The 21,522-nt window shown below is 46.5% G+C and overlaps 1 protein-coding gene across 1 annotated transcript in view; it reads right to left on the reverse strand.

Annotated features, from left to right (window-relative positions):
• The window catches only part of HSD17B2 (hydroxysteroid 17-beta dehydrogenase 2), an 89,353-nt gene that overhangs the window by 53,659 nt on the left and 14,172 nt on the right, over positions 1–21,522 (reverse strand). The window lies entirely within an intron of this gene.

A 21,522-nucleotide genomic window follows, 5' to 3' on the forward strand; every position in this document is an offset into this window, starting at 1 on the left:
AGCGGGTAGATGGCAGGTGCCTCTGTCTTGCCAGAGGGCAGTTGTGCCAGGGAGAGACCCTAGCAATGACAATAGAACTGAGAACAGTTGCCAGGATTTCCTTGTGACTGGGGCTAGGCTCAGTCCTGATTCTTCCTACTCTGTTCGGAGGGCTCTGTCCTGGGTGGGGGGACTCAGTCCCCGAAAACATGGTGCCCCTACAAAGTGTCTATTTGTGCAGCAATAACGAGAGAGGAAATCCGAGGCTAGAGAGCTTAGGAGTCAAGCAGCTGATCCCTGATCCCACCCACTGTCTGCTTTAGGTAAAACACAGAAAAACAGCCTGTCCGGGACTAGTTCCTCCCCCCTGCCTGTCTCACAACTTACACAATCCTCTGTTAGACTCAGTTTGTAAACAAGAAAACTCAGGCTGGGAGAGGCTGCAATTATCCCGGGGGTAGGGTGGGGGTGGGGGTCTGACTACACACACCTGTGACTCACCAGCTCCCAAGCCGTCCTGTAAGGACTGGGGAGATATCTCAGTCCCTACACATATGTATCCATATACCACGTGCACATACACGTGCACACGTGACTGTGTGCTCCTGCACACGCATGCTTGAGTGCGCATACACACACACACACACACACACACACACACACACACACACACACACGCAGACCACCAGTTGCACTTCTGGTAAAGGCCAGACACTGGGAAACCTGGAGAGAAGTGAACTTACTTTGAGGTCACATGGCTCATATTTAATCCCAATTCCAGGGCCCATTGTTGATAAGGAGGAGGTAACCTTGCCTGAGAGACTTCCATTCCCCCCCCCTCTTTTCTCCTCACCTGTCAAATAGCAGTGTACTCCACCTGGAAGCCCAGACAGGGCCTCGGAAAGGCTGCAGAGTCACATGTTCAAATAGAAAGCATAAAAGTCAAAAAGGTGCGCTAGAACACAGTGCCCCCACAGAATACGGACTTGTCCCAGACTTGGTTCTAGAGCTAAGGTCCGGGGGGCCAGGGCGGGGGGGAGGGGGGTTCAGGAGTGCTGAGAGGAGTCTGGCACTGTGGCTGTAGAGAGAGACAGGGTTTACTCAGGACTGAACCTATCAGTGTAGCCTGCAAGAAGACACGAGGGGCCTCCGATGCGGAGTCAGGGAAATGAGCTTCCTGCTCAGATGGAAGGTATGAGAGTCTGTCTGGTGCCAGTGCAGCTGTAAAAGGAGGCTGAGGTAGAGGACACTCCTGGACACAGGCGAGTTCAAGACCCAAGGGAGACAGGCTAAGGAGCGGGGGAACCAGTGAGCTACACTGTGGGGTGAGACCGTGACGAGAGTCAACAGAGCAAATATGACAGACCTGTGTGGGGTGGTGCCAAGTTACCTCCATTCCCAGCCTCACGGGCTCCTGAGGTGGAGAGCCGTCGCTGGCTCTAGACCAGGACGTTTAGAGCAGTGAGGCTGCAGAGTTCCCTGACTCCTGACTAGCCCCAATCATTTTCTGTCCTTCCACAGATGGCATTCGTACCATGCTGGTACTGCTTATGCAGACAGACATTTGATGACAGTGGTTTCCCACCATTGATAAATGGTTTTCCACATGGACATACAGGACTAGCTTTGGTTCTTTCCTAGGGACCTTGGCACATGTGGCTTCTGTACTGGAGCTGGCCCAAACATGTTTGTGGGCTTTTCCCTACAGGCTCATGTTCCTCTAAGGCTGGGTGATCCTTCTTCTGCTGGGGGGAGGGAGAATCTACCTCTGTGCAACACAGAAATTCAAGCGTAGGTATTTCTCAACTTAAGATTAAAAGGGGGGGTGCTATACAATGGCCCCACTATTTAAGGCTTTGGGCAAGCTGCCTGCCTGCCATTCTGGGCCCTGTTTCTTACTTAATAAAATGGGGGTTGCGGCCGGGTGGTGGTGGCACACACCTTTAATCCCAGCACTTGGGAGGCAGAGGCAGGTGGATCAATGTGAGTTCGAGGCTAGCCTGGTCTACAAAGCAAGTCTAGGATAGTCAAGGCTACACAGAGAAACCCTGTCTTGAAAAACCAAAAAATAAAAATAAAATAAAATAAAATAAAATAGGGGCTGGGCTAGTCCTCCTCTGTTAAAACATTTTGAAATGTAAAGGACCTAATTTTTACACCATGCCAGCCAGACGCTAATGCACAGTCATAAAGAGAAGCCATTTCCCTGATCATGTGGGCTCTCAAGGCTGTCCTTGCATGGTTAGTGTCCTATATCTGGCAAGCTTTTGCTCAGCTTCCCAAGGAGAAGGGTAGGGATGGTTGGATCAAGTCTTTCTTGCTAATGATGTCCTGGGTCAGTGTGCTTTGACCTTCTGTGGCTGGAGAAGCCGTTTTGAAGATACTTTCTAAAGAGGGCAACTTAATCTATTGGTTGCTTTTTTCATTCATGGGACAAAAAGAAAAGAAAGAAAAGAAAAGAAATAGAAAAAAGAAACTGACAAGAAGCAACGTAAGGAGCAAATGATCTGTACTGGCACAGAGTGTGAGGGACAGAGGGTCCATTATGATGGGGAAGGTACCGGTGGCAGGAACATGAGGCAGCTGGTCACACAGCATCCACAGTCAGGAAGCAGAGAGACATGCATGCTGGTGCTCAGCTCGGTTTCTCCTTTTTCTTCAGTCTGGGACCCCATCCCTGGGCTGACACTGCCCACATCCACCATGGGCCCTCCCACCTCAGCTAAACCTTTCTGGAAACACCTTCGTTGACACACTCAGAGGCTGGGTTTCCACAGCTGTCAGAGTAGACACTGGAACCGAACCATCACATTTACCAAAGGAGAGGATTTCCCAAACTGGGCAACAACAGAAGTGTTAAGAACCTTCAAGTGTAAAAATAAATTAATTAATTAATAAATAAATTAATTAATTAATTAATTTTTTTAAAAAAAGGAATCTTCAAGTGGAAACTACAACTATAATAATCTTGGTTGGTATCCATGACTCTGGAGTGTAGAGTGTAGTCTGTAGAAATGACTCGCCTTCTAGAGTGAGGATTCCCTCTGAAACAGCCCCACCAAGTGGCCATCTTCATTACTGCCAGGGCGCCTCTGAGCCACTTCATGGCTCCTGAAGACGCTGTCCAGGTTTGGGTAGCTCTGGACATGACAGAGGTCTCTCTGGCGCACTACATCTGGGGCGCTTGTTTTCCTCTCCCACACAAATAGGTGTCTTCCAGATGTGTGAACCCAGCAGCTGTTCCAACAGATAGCCCTTCGTCCTCTCAAATGTCCCTTAGATGGGTAGAGTATGCGTGACCCGGTGTTGAACAAAGTCCCAACACCACTGAAAGGATGACATTACAGCCGCTGGGTACCATTTTGATATAGTTAATGGTACGTGGTTAATGGTCACAGAGCACAGACAGCTTGTGTATCAGTGTGACTCTGACCCAAAGGTCAACGTAAGGACAGGCTGGTACAGGACATAACATAATCTCAGAGACTTGGGGGCAACATCATTGAGAACATGGGCTTTTTGAGCACCCAGTGGATAATGCATATTTTATGTATTCAACTGTAATTGTACAAATGTTACATTTTATGTGATTCTTTATTTCACACAGCGAGGAATAAAAGTGGATGCCTCACTAGTCTAAGGCCCTGAGGCCAGATCTCCAGAACGGATGTAAGAACCTGGACGTGAAGGCTTATGCTTGTAATTCCAGTACTAGGGAGGCAGAGTTGGGGGATTCCTCTAGCTCACTGGTCAGTCAGCCCAGCCACATTAACGTGCTCTAGATTCAGTGGGAAACACCGCCATAGAAAATAGTGTAGAGAGATTACAGAGGACCCAGCTATAGGTCTCTGGCCTCCAGACCCATGTATACATATATGCTTGTGCACCTGTACATGTGCATGCATACACACACAGACTCACGCGCACAGAAACATGTATACACACATACACTACACCCACCACCACCCATGGAAAAACTAAGTGAAATTCCACGTGTTATAGGTATTTTCATATCATTTTTAACCTTTTGTTCTAAACCATAATACGTATGAAGTTATCCAAAATGTAAGTGGGTAAATAATTACGCATCCATGGTGACTCCCTCTTTCCCCCCTTCCTCCTCCGTCCCCCCTCCTCCCTCCGCTCTCTCCCTCCCTCCCTCCCCAAGAGGAAGGCAGAGAGAATACTTTTGTAAAATCCAATTTGAGGGGCTGAATAAATGGCTCAATGGTTAAGAGCACTTGCTGCTCTTATAAAGGATCCAAGTTCAATTCCCAATACCCACATCAGGCACTCACAACCACCTATAACCCCAGATCCTGGGACTCTAACACTTTTTTTTTTTTTGCAGGCACCCACACACACGAAAACAAAATGAATCTTTTTAAAAATAATAATGGCCTTTGATTCATTTACACTTAATGTAAATATCAGTGTCTTTCATTCAGATCTATTATCTGACTGTTTGAGCATTTGCTATAACTTTCCTACTTTCTTGCATGAGTCTCTTGGATGAGTTGTTTTTTTGTTTTGTTTTAATTGCTCTATGCTCCACTCCCTCCTCCAATTATGTTGACATTTCTGAGGTATTTGCATTTCTTTTAATGATTGTGGAGAAGTTTGTGAAAGTTCATCATAACCTGGTGTGCTTGTTCTATTTCCAGATAAGCCAGAACCTTTGAACACTCAGAGGCCATGAGGGCACTGGCCAGCAGCACAGCATAGCCCGGAAGACACCAAGCACTCCCCGTCCACACGCCCAGCACCGCACGGGAAAATTATTTTCTTTTCTTTTTTTTTTTTTTAAATATCTATGATGAAGAAGATTTGATGAAGACACAACAGTCAGAGAAAATAGATTCATTCTTTGTTTTTGCTCTGTTCTAGGGATGACGTCCAGAGCCTTGTTGGTGCTTCCACTGAGCCCCACCCCTAGACCCTCACTAGGGGATTCGAGACAGGCACACTGCCACTGAGCCACTCTAACATGCCACTTGATCATAAATTCTAATTATCCAGACACGTCAAATCTGATTGCCTTTTTGGGGTTTCTTTTTATACAGTCAACAATCATTAGATTTTTCCTATCATCTTATTACCTCTTGTTGCTTTTCATTTGCCTGCCTCCAAGCTCACTGCCAAAATCACTTTCCCTTCGTGTTTCCTGAAGGTTGGGGCTTTGGGATGAAATTGCTCAGTTTCTGTCTTGTGGAAAATGTCAACTCATCTTCTCCTTTTAAAGGATATTTTCACTGGGTATAGAATTCCCAGTTGGCAACTGTCCTTTTTCTGAGTTTTGATGCTCTTGAGGAAAATGTGAAGGTATTTAAACTTGCTTTGTTTCACAAACTCTTTTGAAAATGTGTGTGTGTGTGCATATGCATGTGTGTGCACAGGTGTGTACTTGTGCATGTATGCATGTGTGTATGTATATATATATGTGTTTGTGCATGTATGTGTATGTACACGCATGTGTGTATGTGTATAAGTACAGATGGGTGTGAGCTACAGCTTAAAAGTAAAAATAAGAGGGCAACCTCCACTGTTGATTCTTGCCTCCTACCTTGTTTGAGACACTGTCTATTTGTTGTCCATCTGAGGTATACTCCAGGCTAGCTGGCCCATGAACTTTAGCGTGTTCTCCACTTGCCGTCTCTCAGTAGAAGAACCAGTGCTACAGATGCACACCACCACATCTGGGCTCTGTGTGGATCTTAGGAATCCAAACTCAGGTCCTCAGACTTATACTATGTCATGAATATTTTTTGTTTTTGTTTTTGTTTTTGGTCAACTTGACACAAGCCCAGCTAATACCTGGGAAGAGATTATCTCAATAAGAAATCGCCTCTATCAAGTTGCCCTGTGGGCTTGTCTGTGGAGACATTTTCCACAGACCACTGTGGGCAGTACTATCCCTGGGCAGGTGAGCCTGGGCTACATAAGAAAGATGGCTGAGCTGAGTAAGCCAGGGGAAGCAGGCCAGTAAGTGGTGTTCCTTTGGTTCCTGCCTCGAGGTTCCTGCCTTGAATTCCTGGCATGGCTTACCTCAGACTGTGGCCTGTAAACTGTAAGCCACATAAATCCTTTCCTCCTCAAGTTGCTTTTGGTTCCGATGTTTATCACAGTGACCAAAAGCAAATGAGGATGCATGCCAACACGCTGGAGATGAGTCACCTCCCTGGCCTTGTTTCACAAACTACAAGAGGTTTGATCCTAATGAGTTCGTCTGTCATTTCCACAAAGAATATTCTTAAGCCTTTCTAAAACCCCTTGTGGTAAAATTCAGTTCTTGTTCTTGTAAAGTATTTTTCTTGTATTAAAATGAAACCCTTGAAGTTGTACGTTACTAAGATTAGTCCCGGGTCTCCCTTGCAGCACCATGTTTTAGAGGAGCCCAAAGATTCTTACCGCCCAACGACTGTGTTTGTTTCCATTTCTTATGACCTCTGAGGTGGAACCAGAAGACCTGAGCTTGCTAGACGTGTGTTGCTTTACCACCAAGCTACACCCTCGGCCCCTTTCATAGCCTTCTCTAAGCGTTTAAGTGGGACGTGCATTAAGCCAATATTCACTGATGACGTGCCTTTCGATTGTAAGAGTTAGGACCCGGGCCTTGAGCTAGGCTCTCTGCCACCGAGCCATCTCTCCAGCCCCAGGTACTGAATGAAGAATGCAAGGAGATTAAAAGAAATATAATACTTGCTCTCAACGAGCTTACAGTGCAGGAAGGGAGAAAGGATGAAAACTGATCAGTTAATAAACAAGCACGGCCTTGGCATGGGAGGCTTTTTTTTTTTTTTTTTTTTTTTTTTTTTTTGCAAGCTGGTGTTGATGGTAGAATATGGCTTTACTTTGCCAGATGATTTTGTCAAATCCCTGGCTGGAGTGCACAGTCGCTAAGTTTCCCCATTCTGTTGGCAGTGTCGTTTCGTCAGTCTGTCAGAACACAGAAACCAGCTAAAGGACTTATCTGCTTATTGGATCATTGTGTCAATTCCCGGTGACCTCCACTCCACCTCTCTCTCTACCCTGCCCTCCCTCATTTGCCCTCCCTCCCTTCCCACTCTTCCTCCCTCTTTCTCTGAGCCTCTCTTTCCCTCCGTGTGTGTGCATGTGTGCTCATGCATGCATGCGCGCGCACGTGTGAGTGTGTGTGTGTGTGTGTGTGTGTGTGTGTGTGTATGTATGTTTTCTTTAAAGTCAGTGACAATTTATATTGCCAGTGTCTAGGTTTGGGGTCTTTTTTTGTTTTGGTTTGGCTTGGTTTGGGTTTTGTTTTGTTTTGTTTTGTTCTTTCTATGTATTCTGCCTGGAAAACTTTGCCCTGATCAGAGGTGATAATGTCCCTGGACTTTAACTAAGTACATTGGACTTCAGCTGAATGGTAAAACTTCTTAGATCCACAGTGCCTGTGACCCCAGTGGGATAAAAGTGCTGTGGGGACAGGCACTTACGGCAAGTAGACGTGAGAGGGAACCATCAGAACTGGAAAAGTCTAGAGAGCAATCACCCCACAATGTTCATTACACCACTTGGCCTGCCTGTTCCCGTCCACCCTATCACTTGGGGCCTGTTCCTGATCTGTAAAGTCATGGGTGCTTTCTCTCAGTGGGGATAGGTTGGAGGGCAGGCAAGCCTAGGAGTCTGGGTAGAAGCTGGAGTGAAAAGTGTGGCCACCAAAATACTGGGCTCTTCCTCCCTACTGAGGTAGTCCCAAGTCTCCACAACGGCCCCCGAGGACTGCAGGACACACCTGCTTGGGGTCAGATGCCACCTGCTTGAGTCTGAACTCACATTGGAGTGAGGTGACCAAAGAACCCAAAAGTGGCAATTCATGACTACACTCAGAGACAATGAGTATTGGTACATAGAGGGGTGTGTGTGTGTGTGTGTGTGTGTGTGTGTGTGTGTGTGTGTGTGTGTACATGTCTGTTTATAATTTGTGGGGATATAGTTGTGTATGTGCCCATGTCTGTTTGAGGAATAAATACATATTTTAGCATATGTGAATGTGTGGCAGGGAAAGTATTGCTTGTGTGCCTTCATGTATATGTGCAGAACAGGATGGTAGGTACATATGCATATCCACACATTTATGGTGGGCATGTGAGCATATTATATATGTATGCGTGTAAGTATGGATATGAGTCTCTAGGTATTTGTGTTGAGTAGGAAGAGACAGCAAATAGTAAACATGTCCTTTTGTGGGCATGTGTGCACATATGTGTGTAGATATATAGATCTGTGCATGTGCACACGTGCATAGGTATGTAGGCATCTGTGTGTTTTGGTGTAGAAATGTGTGACATATAATGGGGGTTCTATTTGTATTGGTATGCATGCATATGTTTGTGTACATGGGCACATACATGGAGACCGTAAGTCACCACTTGGTCCATCTCCAAGAATCCTTCTCATGGCTGACAGGCCAGAGAGGACTGTGGACGATTAGTGTACTGTCCATTCCAGATGTTCAGGATGTCCTTAGACTGCTAGCTGGAGAGCATATGAATAATTTCTTCTTTGTTGGTCACCTATGTTCATTGCTGGTCAAACACTTAGTACAGAGGCTAGAACAGGGTCCCCGTGGGTAACTTCAAACTTCAGAAACCTCGAAAGCCAGATCAGCTGCAAAAATGGCCCTGATTTACATTTTTTTCTGCTTTGGTGATGGCCTCTGACTTCACTTTCGGTGGGAACCACACATGTGAACTTTGCCTCTGTGAGTTGAATACCTTTGTTAGTCCACAAATAAAACAATGGGTGAGGAATGGAGCAAGCCCTGCCACTAGGCAGCAATGCGCTCTCCGGATCGTCGGCTTTAAATCCACCACCTTTCCTACCCACAGTTACTGAGGGCCCATGGTAGGCTGAAGCTTGTGCAATCACTGTCCTTCCCTGTTCAAGTGTGTGAGAGAGCAAGACGCACACTGGCGTACGCCACCCAGGCTACCCCAATGTTAGCCTGGAACAGGAGTGTGAGTGGAAAGCCAGCTTGAAGACCTCAAGTTTTATTCTGACTTAGCCACATGGAGACTAACAAAGGTCCCCCACCCATCTGCCTACTTCTCATAAGTAAATGAGGACAGCAACATCCATTTTTTTAAAAAAATTGTTCTGCCTACACGTTCAGATGTTTCTCTTTTCTGAGTCTCCGCCTTACGTTTCTTGGATTTCGTATCCACTGTCCCTCCTTCCAAGAGCATGGGAAAAGAGTTAGACTTCTACCCAGGCCAGAGGGGAAGATGGATGCACATCTTGCCAGCTCCTTCCGGTGATGGGGGCAGGGAAGTAGACTCACAGCATCTTCTGTGTTAGATGCATGCCTGAGCAGCCATTTATCCAGGTGGGGATGGCAATGGGCTGTGGCCACTGAAAACAGACTGTGGCGTCTCCAAGAAGCGGGCACAAGCAGACTTCACTTTTAACTTTTCCCTGGGGAGATGAAGGCCATCAGTGAGGGCACCGTACTGGGTTTCTATAAGACCAAAGTGACTTTATTACAATGATGTCTTCTGAGCGTATAGCTTTCCTCCTTGTTTTAACATGAAATGAAATTCTCTCTCCTCTCTTCTCTCTCTCTCTCCCTCTCTCTCTCCCTCTCTCTCTCTCTCTCTCTCTCTCTCTCTCTCTCTCTCTCTCTCTCTCTCTCCCTCTGTGTGTGTGTAACATGTGCACTGAGTGTGACATTTGCACGTATGTGTGCATACATACCCAGTAGCCAGGAGAGGACATTAGGTCTCTGGTTCTGTTCTACCTTATTCCTTTGAGGCAGGGTCTCTCTATGAACCTGGAGCTAGGCTGGCAGGCAGCAAGTCCCACAGATCCTCTTGTCCCTGCCTCCCACAATGCTGGGGTTACAGGTACAGGTGTAGTCACATCTGTATTTTCACATGGGAGCTGAGGGCTTGAATTAAGGTCCTCATGGTTGGAAAGCAACAAATCACCCACTGGACCATCCCTACAACCCCCGGATACCTTTGACTGTATGGAATTACAAGAATAGGAGATCACTATTTAGTGTCATTGCTGCCTTGACAACCTAACTTGACGAAACTGAATGCTGGCATACTTACGTGATTCCTTCAGCTGTGGTCTGAAATGTTACCACTGTTCAAAAATGCAGGGCTCTCAACAGCACGTACAATGGTGGGTTCAAGTCAGCTAAGCTTTCATGTCTGCTACTTACTCAGCAATGAGGTCTCACTCCCCGCTATGAGCCCCAGCCTACTCCACAACAATTGAGACATACAATAACATCAGGTTGGCTCATCTTCACTGTCAACTTGACTTTTTTTTTTTAATCGCCATGGAAACACATCTGGGTGGATCTCTGAAGGCGTTTCCGAAAAGGATGAACTGAGAATGGAAGACCCACCCTGAGTGTAGGCAACATTATCCAGGAGAAAGAGACATGAGCACCAACACTGGCCTCCTCTCCACTTCTGGCTGTGGGTGTGATGCGATCGTAGCCATGGCTTCACCGCCATGACAGACTTTATCCTCAAACAGTGAAGCAGAATAAACCCTCCTCCCTCCCTCCCTTCCTGCTTCCCTCCCTCCTTCCCTCCCTTCACTTCCTTGTCTCTTCCTTTCTTCCTCCCTTTCTTCCTTCAGTCCCTTTTGTCAGATGTTTTTCTTTCCCCACAGAGATAAGAAAGCAACCAACATAAGCACACATGCCTTATCTTGCTCACAAGGATAGTCTAGATAAAAAGATGCTTGGTTTTCAAAGGCATCTTTTTGTCTGAGGGGGCCTTTCTATCTCAACAAAAGCTCTTGCACCATCCGTCCTTCTCCCTACTTTCCCTCCCTCTTTCTTGAACCTTGAACACTGAAGAAATAATACCGCAATGAAGAAAACAAAACTCTAATCCTGCTTTTCTCTGGTAGCCGTTGCCCCAGGCCCACAGGAGGGGCTCATGCCTGAGTCTCCTGAAGGAAGCTGAAGCCTGGTGTGCAATGATTAGAGATAAGACATTTCAAAATTTGGGAGCACAGCTGAATACCAAAAACTGTATCAAACCATAAGCCAGATGTTCTCAGAATTTTTCATCCATATTTTTTTTTCTGCCTGAAGGAGAAGTTGTCGTTCATGAAGGAAACAGGGAGCAGAAATTGCTATCACAAAACAGCAATTCATGGTTCATGGTTATTTAAAATGAGCCCATTTGAAAATAATCAAAGATGTGCATGATAATTTATAACAGAAGTTGTGCATTTCAGTGGTATTTGTCGTGTGCATAATGCAGAAGCATCCCCAATGGATTGGCATAAAGAGTTTGTTATATAAGCAGCAGTCCTTTCATCTGATGGGCTGCTATGCGGCCACTAAAAATCACATTGCTGAAGAATATTTAATGACTTGAGAAAATGTTTACAATGCCTTTAAAGCAAGGAAATCATATCACCAAGTAGAATATGCGGTGTGGTCATATTTTACATCTTTATAACTCAGATTACCAGCTGGGAAACTCCTCTGTTTGGGGATTCAAGGTTGGCTCAAATTTCCAATCCTAGGACTTTTTCTGGTTCAAGTCCCAAGATGCCTGGGCCCTCTTACAGCTCTGCCAGTTGTTGTTCCTTCATAAGAGTCTAAAGAGGAGCACGAGAGATGGCTTAGCAGTTAAGAACACCCATTGCTCTTGCAGAGGACTTGGGTTCAGTTCCCAACACCTGCATGGTGGCTCATAAGCATCTCCAGCTCCAGTTTCAGGGTTTCTAATTTTTAATGACCTATTGTGGGCACTGCATGCATACGGCACACATACATACATGTAGGCAAAACACTTATGCACATAAATAATAATAATGATGATGATGATGAATATGATGATAGTAATAGATCATCATCATCATCATCATCATCATCATCATCATCATCATCATCTTAAGAGAAGCCAGAAATAGACACAGAGCAAAGGCAGAGGCCGAGATTAGATACAACACCACAGTCTCATTTCTGGAGCCAGCAGAAGTGTGGAAAGGCTGGGCACCAGCTTCCTCTAGAACATTCAGAGAGCCCATGACCCTGCCATCATGTTGATTTCAGACTTTAAGAAGATGCACTCTGAATGCTCAAGCTACCTGGTTTGTGGCAATACAATATGCCTGGAAACTCACAAAATCACTTTAGCACTAATAGCAGAAAAGACAGCTCCACCTTCCTACAAAGCCCTCCGTCTCTGCCATCATCTCTGTGGAGTGTCAGTCAGCACACAGGTGCATCCCTGAGCATCTCTGGGCTCCCTCAGAGTAAGCTCCTTCTCTCTCTATTCTGAAGTCACCGTTTCACAACTCACTCTACCTGCCTCTGCCTTTATTTGACCCACAGCCTTCCCCAAATCAGCAAGGGCAGCTGCCTCCTTCTAGCAGCTCTGGACACCCCTCACTCTGCTCTGTGACTCGGTGCACACCTAGTCCTTCAACAGTGTTAGTAGCCACTGCCTCCCACCCTGGCCCAAGCCACCACCCACCTAGATTGCAGCCACTCTCCACAACTCCTCAGCTCTACCATTACTTCCTTATAGTCCTGTTGATGGTCAGCTTCACCTGTCAACTGGACCCAACCCAGTCACCCAGGAAGATCACCCACTGAGATCAGCTTGTCTTTGGGGGACTGCCTTGACTATGTTAATTGACATGTGAAGACCCGCCCCCAATCCCTTGGTTTAGACTAAAATGTACGTGTTTCTCTTTGTTCTTGGCTGTGGCTATATGCTATCTGCTTCAAGCTCCTGCAGGCTGTGACATCCCTGCTGTGATGGAAGGTGAGCCAATTTTAACCCTTTCTCTCCTAAGTGGCTGTTTGGTCAGGGTATTTTTTTTTTTTGAGACAGGATTTCTCTGTGTAGCCTGGGCTATCCTGGACTTGCTTTGTAGACCAGGCTGGCTGGCCTCGAACTCACAGTGATCCACCTGCCTCTGCCTCCCGAGTGCACGCCCCGCGAGGTGGCGCACGCCTTTAATCCCAGCACTCGGGAGGCAGAGGCAAGTGGATCACTGTGAGTTCGAGGCCAGCCTGGTCTACAAAGCGAGTCCAGGACAGTCAAGGCTACACAGAGAAACCCTGTCTCAGAAAAAATAAAATAAAATAAAATAAAATTATATATATAAAAAAAAGGAACCAAAAATCCTAGTATCGGGTGTGGGATATCTCCTCTCACATTATTGATCAGAGGCATCCTGGAGGTCTCCAAAAACAATACAGACTATCACCATTGCTCTTGGTTACCCACCAGAACTTGAAGACACCACATATGTTGGTCAGGTAGGACATGAGGCAATGGGCGGTGAGAACACTTACTGGAATACAGTAAGCACTCAATAAATGCACGCTGAGTGTATGAACTCATAGGTGAACTCTCCAGTTTGAATATGTGTGTGTGTGTGTGTGTGTGTGTGTGTGTGTGTGTGTGTGTGTGTATTATTCTTTGGGAACATTTCAGAGACACTCACCCTCTGCACTTGACTTTGAGTCTATTAATTGCCACCTACTGCATAAAGATTCTTATCCAGTGAGGATTGCGTGCTGTCCTCACCCATGGGCAGAGAGGCATGCCAACACTCCCATTTTATTTATTTATTTTTTTAATACTCTCATTTTAACTACCTCCTACATTGGGGCAAATCACAGTCCTCAGTTGGAATTGGTCTATATCCATGCAATAATGTTTTATTCCTATATATTTGAAGCTATAAGAACCTCTCATTGGGGCTGGAGAGATGGCTCAATGGTTAAGAGCTCTGTCTGCTCTTCCAGAGGACCCAGGTTCAATTTCCAGCACCCACATGGCAGCTCACAACTGTCTATAACTCTATCCAGTTCCAGACGATCCAACACTCTCACACAGACATACATGCAGGCAAAATACCAATGCACATAAAATAAAATAAAGAATTTTTTTTAAAAAAAGAACCTCTGATTGAAGCCAGGCAAGGTGATGCACTCCTGTAACCCCAGCACTCAGGGAGGCAGAAGCAGGTGAATTGCTGTGAGTTCCAGGCCAGCCTTATCTACAAAGCGAGTCCAGGACAGCCAAGGCTACACAGAGGAACCCTGTCTTGAAAAATCAAAATAAAATAAAGAAGCTCTGATGCTGTAAGTTATAAGTCACTCTAACTATATAGGAGACCTTTTTAGTTAGCACAAGCTGTCGGTACCTGGAATCCCTGGGATACAACTACAGGTTGTATCCTGCCCCATATAACCTGCTGTGGTTCTAAACTCTAGTTATGTGTTTATTCTAAGTTATAACTTAAGTAACCACTTTCTTCAATTCGCCACAGCAAAGAGACAGTAAATGGGTAGGACGCTTGCATGGACTCCAGAACAATTTATAGAATCTCTGCCTGGTGATAAAGTGTTTTCTATGCAAACATGAAGACCTAAGTTCAGATCTCGGCACACACATAAAAGTCACACGTGGCAGTCAGCTCTGGAACCCCAGCACTTACAGGGTGGAGACAAGGGATCCAGAGGGCTGTTGGCCAACCAGCCTGGCTGAAATGGCAAGTTCGGGTTCAACGAGAGACTCCATCTCAAAAATAAAAACAGTGAACGAAGAAGACGACCACTATCAATACCTAACCTCCACACATACAAATGTACACATGCATACACATATATGCACACACACACACACATACACACATGCACACACAGAAAGACACACGAAACAACTTTAAAACAAATCTGAATTGGCACTAGATACAAAGCCTTAGCATCAGCAGAAGAGAGATTCTAGACTCCTTTGCCCATCCTCCCCTGCCTCAGCATCAGCTGTAGGGTCCTGTTGACCTCCAAGCCCTCTACTCCGTAGGACCATTCATTGATAGGCAGGAAATTCTTTCTCTTCTTCTCCTTTTCCTTCAGCATTTCCCAGGATCCGTTGGCCATGGTGTCCTGCCCTTGGTACCCATGAACCATGCCATTTCTTGGCCTACTCTTATCCAATTTTCTGACTCATATTTCATAGTTGAGGGGAATAAAGCAAGGGGTGGTAACCTGGACCTGGGAGCAGAGGAAGGAATGAGAAGACAGAGCTCTCCAGCCTGGCCTAGAGATGGGTTGTCTAAAAACTCTAGTCCTGTGTTCTGTCAAGTCTAACTTGCTGAGATTCTGAAGTGTCTCCCTATTTAGGACGCCATCGTGGAACTAGAAAAGTCATAGAGAACACAGGGCCTGTGGCATGACTTAGTAAGAAAAGACACATGCTGCCAAGCCTGACAGAGCTGACCGCTACAAGTTATCTTCTGATGACAGCATATGTCCCCACAGCTACATAAAAGTAAGTAAAAGAGAGTGTGAGGGATGGCTCTGGGCTTAAAAGTGCTTGCTACTCTTCCAGAGGACAGGAGTTCAGCTCCCAACACCCACGTGGCAGCTCCCCACAATCTGTAACTCCATCTCCAGGAAATCTAACTCTCCCTCTTCGGCCTCTGAGGGGCCCCTGTATACACAAGGCATACATTCACACAGACACACCTGTGTTCACAACACATTAATGAAAAAATAAATAAAAGTACAATCTTTTTCAAAAGAGCCCAAGAGACTACAACAAAACAAGACTAAACCATCTGAGAGTTAAGGCGTAAGAAGTTGTGGAGATGTGTGGCCAACACCGGGGGGGGGGGGGGGGTGGCGGTAAGGAATCCTCTTCTGGATACAGGGATAGCCTGGACCATCCCCACAAACACTTGTCAGCGCTAGGCTCGTGTTCATTGGGAGCCATCAGCCTAGAGCCACGGTTAAGAGAAAACAAGACAATCAGAGGCGCCTGTTCTCAAGGAGAAGGCTGATAAGGGAGCTGGAGGAGGAGGAGGGCGAGGAGGAGGACAGGGAGGAAGAGGAGGAGGACGGGGGGGGGGGGGGGGGGGGGAGAAGGCTGATGCCTGAGTCTTGGGTTTTAACCCACTAGGAAGTGGCAAAGAAGCAAAGAAGGGACACAGAAAGGGAGGGGGAGGGAGACAATAATTCAAAGGACGAGACAGCGAGAAGGTGACAACAACGGAGAACGAGTAGGAGTGTGGATTAGAGAAAACCGAACTCAAGAGGGAAGAGAGACTGAGCCAAGAGTCTTCCTCCTCAAGATGGAAATCTCAATACATGGGAGTCTCCATGTGTCCGACATAGCTGAATTCCTAATGAAACATCTGTGCCCAAGCTGCACCTGAGCCGGGAATGAGCACAGAGACGCCTTCAGATGACTCCTAGTAGCACCCATGCCGTTTCCCAAGAAACGCCACCTGAGCAAACACTCCTCACATACAAGGATGCAGAAACCAAAGGAGCCTGCCCTGCTGATGCTGCACCGCCTGTTAACACGGTGTTTTGTGGCCACGGATGCCAGGGGAGGAGAGCATTTTCGCTGTGCTGTGGGTCAGGGAAATTCCTGGTACATATTGATGCGTGTGTAACTACAACGACTAAAGTAATCCCGGCCTAAAATGATCCTGCAGTCAGCCGAGGGGCGAAAGTGAAGTCGTTTTTGATTGTGGAAATGCAAACAAGCCAACTTGTGGCTTTCGGTGCAGCCAGTTAGAAGCCGCTTATTATTGAAAGCTCATTCCAGCTTCTGCTTCCTACTCTGCTTTTTCTCCTTGCCCTGAGAAGGAAAGGGCAACAGGAAGAGCCTCAGGGGCAGCGGTCTGGCCTCAAGACGGTGGAACAAGACAAGTCCTACCTTCCTTCCCAGGCTGATTTAGACACCCTTGACATACTTCCGTGGGCGTGTCAAGGTGATAGGCCATCCTGCCTGCTTCCACTCAATCACCCTTGAAATGAGAATGAGACTGGTGAAAGAGTTTTATGAAAGCTTTATTGATGTATAATTCGCATGTTGTGCAATCCATCCACCCAGCGGGTTCAATTCAATGAGTCGCATTCACAAAGTTATGTAACAGAATTACATTGCATCACCGCAGAAGGAAATGCTGCGCTCCCCAGCAGCCGTTCGCACTCCGCCCCCTCCTCAACCCTGCCCCGCCAGCCCCTCAGCTCCTTGACAGCACCCGTGTGCTTTTTAATCTCAGTGGATTTGTCTATTCTGGCAAATTTACAGGTGAAATCATGCGGTCAGTAGTCTTTTGTGTCTGGCCTCTTAAGCTGGCTAATGAGGACTCGGCTGTCATGTTTTTACGGTCCGTCCATGCTGTGGCACGTACTGGTATTTCGTTACCTTTTGTGGCTGGAATGTATTTTGTAGCCCATACACTGGACCCAACACACTCATGCATCCATTTGTCAGTCATTAAACACCCTGGAGCTGCAAAGACTCATGCTGCTCTACATGTTTCTGTGGAAGTTTTAGACATATAACCCTTTGTTTTGTTCCGTGACAGGACCTAGACTCAAACTGACAATAATCCTCCTGTCTCAGCTTCCCAAGTGCTGGGATTATGAGGCCTGTGCCACTGTACCTGGCTCTACATGTCTAAGTTTAAATGGATGGGGGTGTCTGTAGGGAGGCAGGCACTGTCTCATTTCAGCCAGGATGCAGGGCTCCTCAGCACTGACTACGAACTCCATACTTCTAAATCTTAATTTATTTCTTCTATGTTTAGAAGTTCAATGTAGGAAGTCATGGGTTAGCAGATGTCTCCGTGGTTAGGAGTGCCTGCTATGTACAAGGATGAAGACCTGAGCTGGGGTCCTCAGCATCCACGTAAAAAGACCAGGTGGAGCTGGGCGTGATGGTGCACCCCTGTAATGCCAGCACTTGGAGAGGCAGAGGCAGGAGGATCTCTGTAGGTTCGAGGCCAGCCTAGTCTACAAAGCAAGTCCAGGATAGCCAGGGATACACAGAAAAATCCTTTCTTGAAAGAAAGAAAAAAAAAAAGATCAGGTAGGCCACACACAGGGCAGGAGGAGGAGTCAGGAGAATTGCTGGCTGCCAGCATAATTCCCAGCTCAGGGTAAGATGCTGTCTCAAATGAATAAGGTGGGGAATTATAGAGCGGAGCACTTGATGTCCTCCTATGACCCCTGTGCACGTACGTGTACATAGGTTGTATGTACAACCTGCATACACATGTGTTTGTAAACACCACATGCACGCACACACACACACACACACACACACACACACACACACACACACCTATTACTGCAAGTGAGCTACTCTGTATAAGTCAGACTGGTTGTGATGCCTGATCATACCAGTCTTTTTGAAAACAACATACCACTCAGGGGAGAAAACCCTTGTAAAGGCGGAAGGGACCTCTCTGACTCTGTCAGCAAAGTGTTGGCAGGTGTTGCTCTGACGAACGTGCTGAAGCGATCATACTTTCTTCCGAGGAAGAGGCTGTGGGCTAAATACTCACGCTGCCTTCCCAACCCCTACACCGAAATCCTCACCCAAAATATGGTATTAAAGGCAGGGCCTCTGGGTGACACAGAGCCTAGGAGGCTTGTGAGCATTGTTCCCACAGCGTGAAACCCAGCACATAGACGCTGGCTGGAAGCCAGGAAGCTGTGCTGGGTCTCTGACCTGGGCCTATCTCCGTTTACTGTTTACGTTTGTGTTTGTTAGTTTTTAGTCATTGGCACGGTCACCTGAAGAAAGCAGAAGGAAGCAATGGGTGGAACGTAGGAATCAGGACTGTGTTTCTCCTTCCTCTGATTCCAGCTCCCTCCATCCTCCTGGACAGCCAAGGCCTCCCCTTCAGATGCACCATGGCTTTTACAGCCTCAAACAGTGTGCCTCCTCTCTCTTTCCATCACAGACATGGTACCTCACCCCCTCCTCAAACCAGACTCTGACACATGTCTTTGTCTCCTTGCTCCCACCAAGCTTTCTCCATCTCCCTTCTCTTTGGGAAGAGTCCAACTCTTGTAAGTGGATTTCACCTCGTCTGCCACTTTCCCCATGACAGTTTGGGGATCTGTGCCCAAAGAAACCAGGAGACTCGGGAGACGCTGGAGAACAATTCTGGAGGCATATCCTCAAAAGGCACAGAACTGTGGGGTTTCTGCTTGTAGCAGAGGCCACAGGTGTCCCACTGCCTTGCCTCTACTCAACACACCTACACACATGCCCAACATGCAAAGTCAGGCACCTCCGTGTATGTGCTTTGTTTTCTATGGGATGCTGGAGGTAACAGGATAAGTATGCCTCAGGTCACCCTCAGCAACAAGCAGAACGTGCTGGTGAACACTCAGGAAATGGTCATATCTGTCAGGTAGGATATCTCTGAGAAAGGTGTTGGTTACTGCCTCTAGAGCTCTCCCAAGGGACTAAGCTCATTAACCTTAGGGGTGACTATCTGTCTTGTTTCCCACTGGAATCACCTGTAAAATAAACCCTTGGGTTTTGCCAGCCTTTTCTGTCACTGCGACAGACTACCTGAAGGGGGCAACTTAAGGAAGAGTTCATTTGAGGGCTGGAGAGATGGCTCAGAGGTTAAGAGCACTGGTTGCTCTTCCAAATGTCCTGAGTTCAATTCCCAGCAACCACATGGTGGCTCACAACCATCTATAATGAGATCTGGTGCCCCCTTCTGGCGTGCAGGCACACATGCAGACAGAACACTGTATACATAATAAATAAATCTAAAAAAATAAAAATAAAAATAAAAAAAAGAGTTTATTTGAGAGTCCCTAACGTGATCAGAAAGCAGGGAGAAAGCCAAACCAGAACCAGAAGTGGAACCTATTCCTCAAAGGCTCACTCCAGTAGCCTACGGCTGAACAGAGACCTCACCTCCTCGAGGTTCCACAGCCTTGCAAAACAGCACCATCAACTAAGACCAGCTTTTCAGATTCACGAGCCCATGGAGCACATTTCACAACCGAACCACAGCCCTCTTGTGCTAACTCTTAACCTCAAGGTCTGGTTCTGGAAAGATGAAAACTCAGACATGGTCATGGGCTTGGAAGGGATATGGCCAGGGTTCAGTCACACCAGAACTCACTGCAGACATGCCCTCTCAAGAGTATGTGTGCATGCGTGTGTGTCTGTGTGTGTGTGTGTGTGTCTGTGTGTCTGTGTGTCTGTGTGTCTCTGTGTGTGTGTGTGTGTGTGTGTGTGTGTGTGTGTGTGTGTTGGGCGAAGGTACCCATATACAAGCCAGAGGATGCTTATTGGGGTAGAAGCATCACTTGTATTGAATTGCTACACAACAGTTTCAGTAGACAATAGAACCCGTGCTGTAAGACCACCACCACTGTCACTCAGAATGGACTGTCTTCCATAAGATACTAATTAATAAAGCAGCAGTTTTCTTTAACACCCCCCCCCCCCCGCTAGCTTCCAAAATAACTGACACAGAGAGACTATGATTTGTTTTCCAAGCTTACAGCACTAGGGCTGGGCAGATTTCAACCCTATCAGCTATTTAGCTGTCCCACAGCTACACAACACAAGTTACTTTGCCAATAAGTCATCCTTTCTGGGCTGCATCTGCTCCATCAGGCCACGTCCTCTTTCTAGATCTTCTGTTCCTTCTGGTACATTCTCCCCCTGCCTCTCGCTTGCCTGACCTCAAGCCCTGGAACCTAAACTCCACCTACCTCACTTCCCCAAGTCCCAGGCTTCAGCATTGTTATTGACCAATCAACTTTAAGTTAGGTAGAGCAAGGCTTACACAACAAAGGCAGGTAGATGTGAGAATGTCCTCCAGGTGGGGACCAGATCTTGGGGAGGGGCAGTAATTAGCATTAGAATACATAGCACCAAACCAACCCCCAACAGTCTTCTTTCTAGCTGCTTCATCCCAGCTCTCATGATGATGCTGGGTGCCCAGCACAGGCTACTGTTTAGTAGGGACAGTCTGCAGGACAACGAAAAGAACACGTTTTAGGAACTTTCCCGCCTCCAACACTTCTCTCTCCCTTGGCATACCCTGCTGTTTCACTATCTTGTCTTGGCCCAACGGTCTGACTTCTGGTAAAAAAAACAAGGGAATCTTGGCTCAATAATCCTACGCTTGTGGTAAAACTGTTATGAAGAATCACACAGAAAAGTGAATATGAGTTAGAGAGAATTGTCCAGGTGAGAGTTGTGCTTTGTGGGGCTGGAGGGATGTTACAATGGTCCGGAGTGCTTTTTGCACTCGCAGAGGACTCAAGTTCATCTCCCAGCGACCATGTCAAGAGGCTCACAGCACCTGTAACTGCGGCCCCAAGGGCGCTGACACTCTTCTTCTGGACACACACAATCACACATGCATATGGTTTTTAACCTCTGTAGATTATATTAATGTTAGTATTTCTGTTGTAATTCTATTCTATAGTTTCATAAGGAGCTGCTGCTGAGGGAAACTAAGTGAAATATATACAAGAGCTCTTTGTATTATTTCTTAATAATTATTTCAATAAAAATTCAAATAACATATAAATCCAAATTATATAGACATACATACATATATACATATGTATGTATGTATGTTTGTTTGTTTGTTTATGTATAAGAGGCTACCTGGGTTGGCAAAGCTCGTGAGGTGCTCCTCCACGTAGCCATTCGAAGTCTAGGTTTCTGTCTTACTGGTATCTTCACACACAGAGTTGAAGCCAAGTTGACAACGAGTCTGGTTTTCTTTTCT

Source organism: Acomys minous, assembly GCF_964271855.1.
Source record: "Acomys minous genome assembly, chromosome: 14".
In the NCBI taxonomy this organism is placed as follows: domain Eukaryota; kingdom Metazoa; phylum Chordata; class Mammalia; order Rodentia; family Muridae; genus Acomys; species Acomys minous.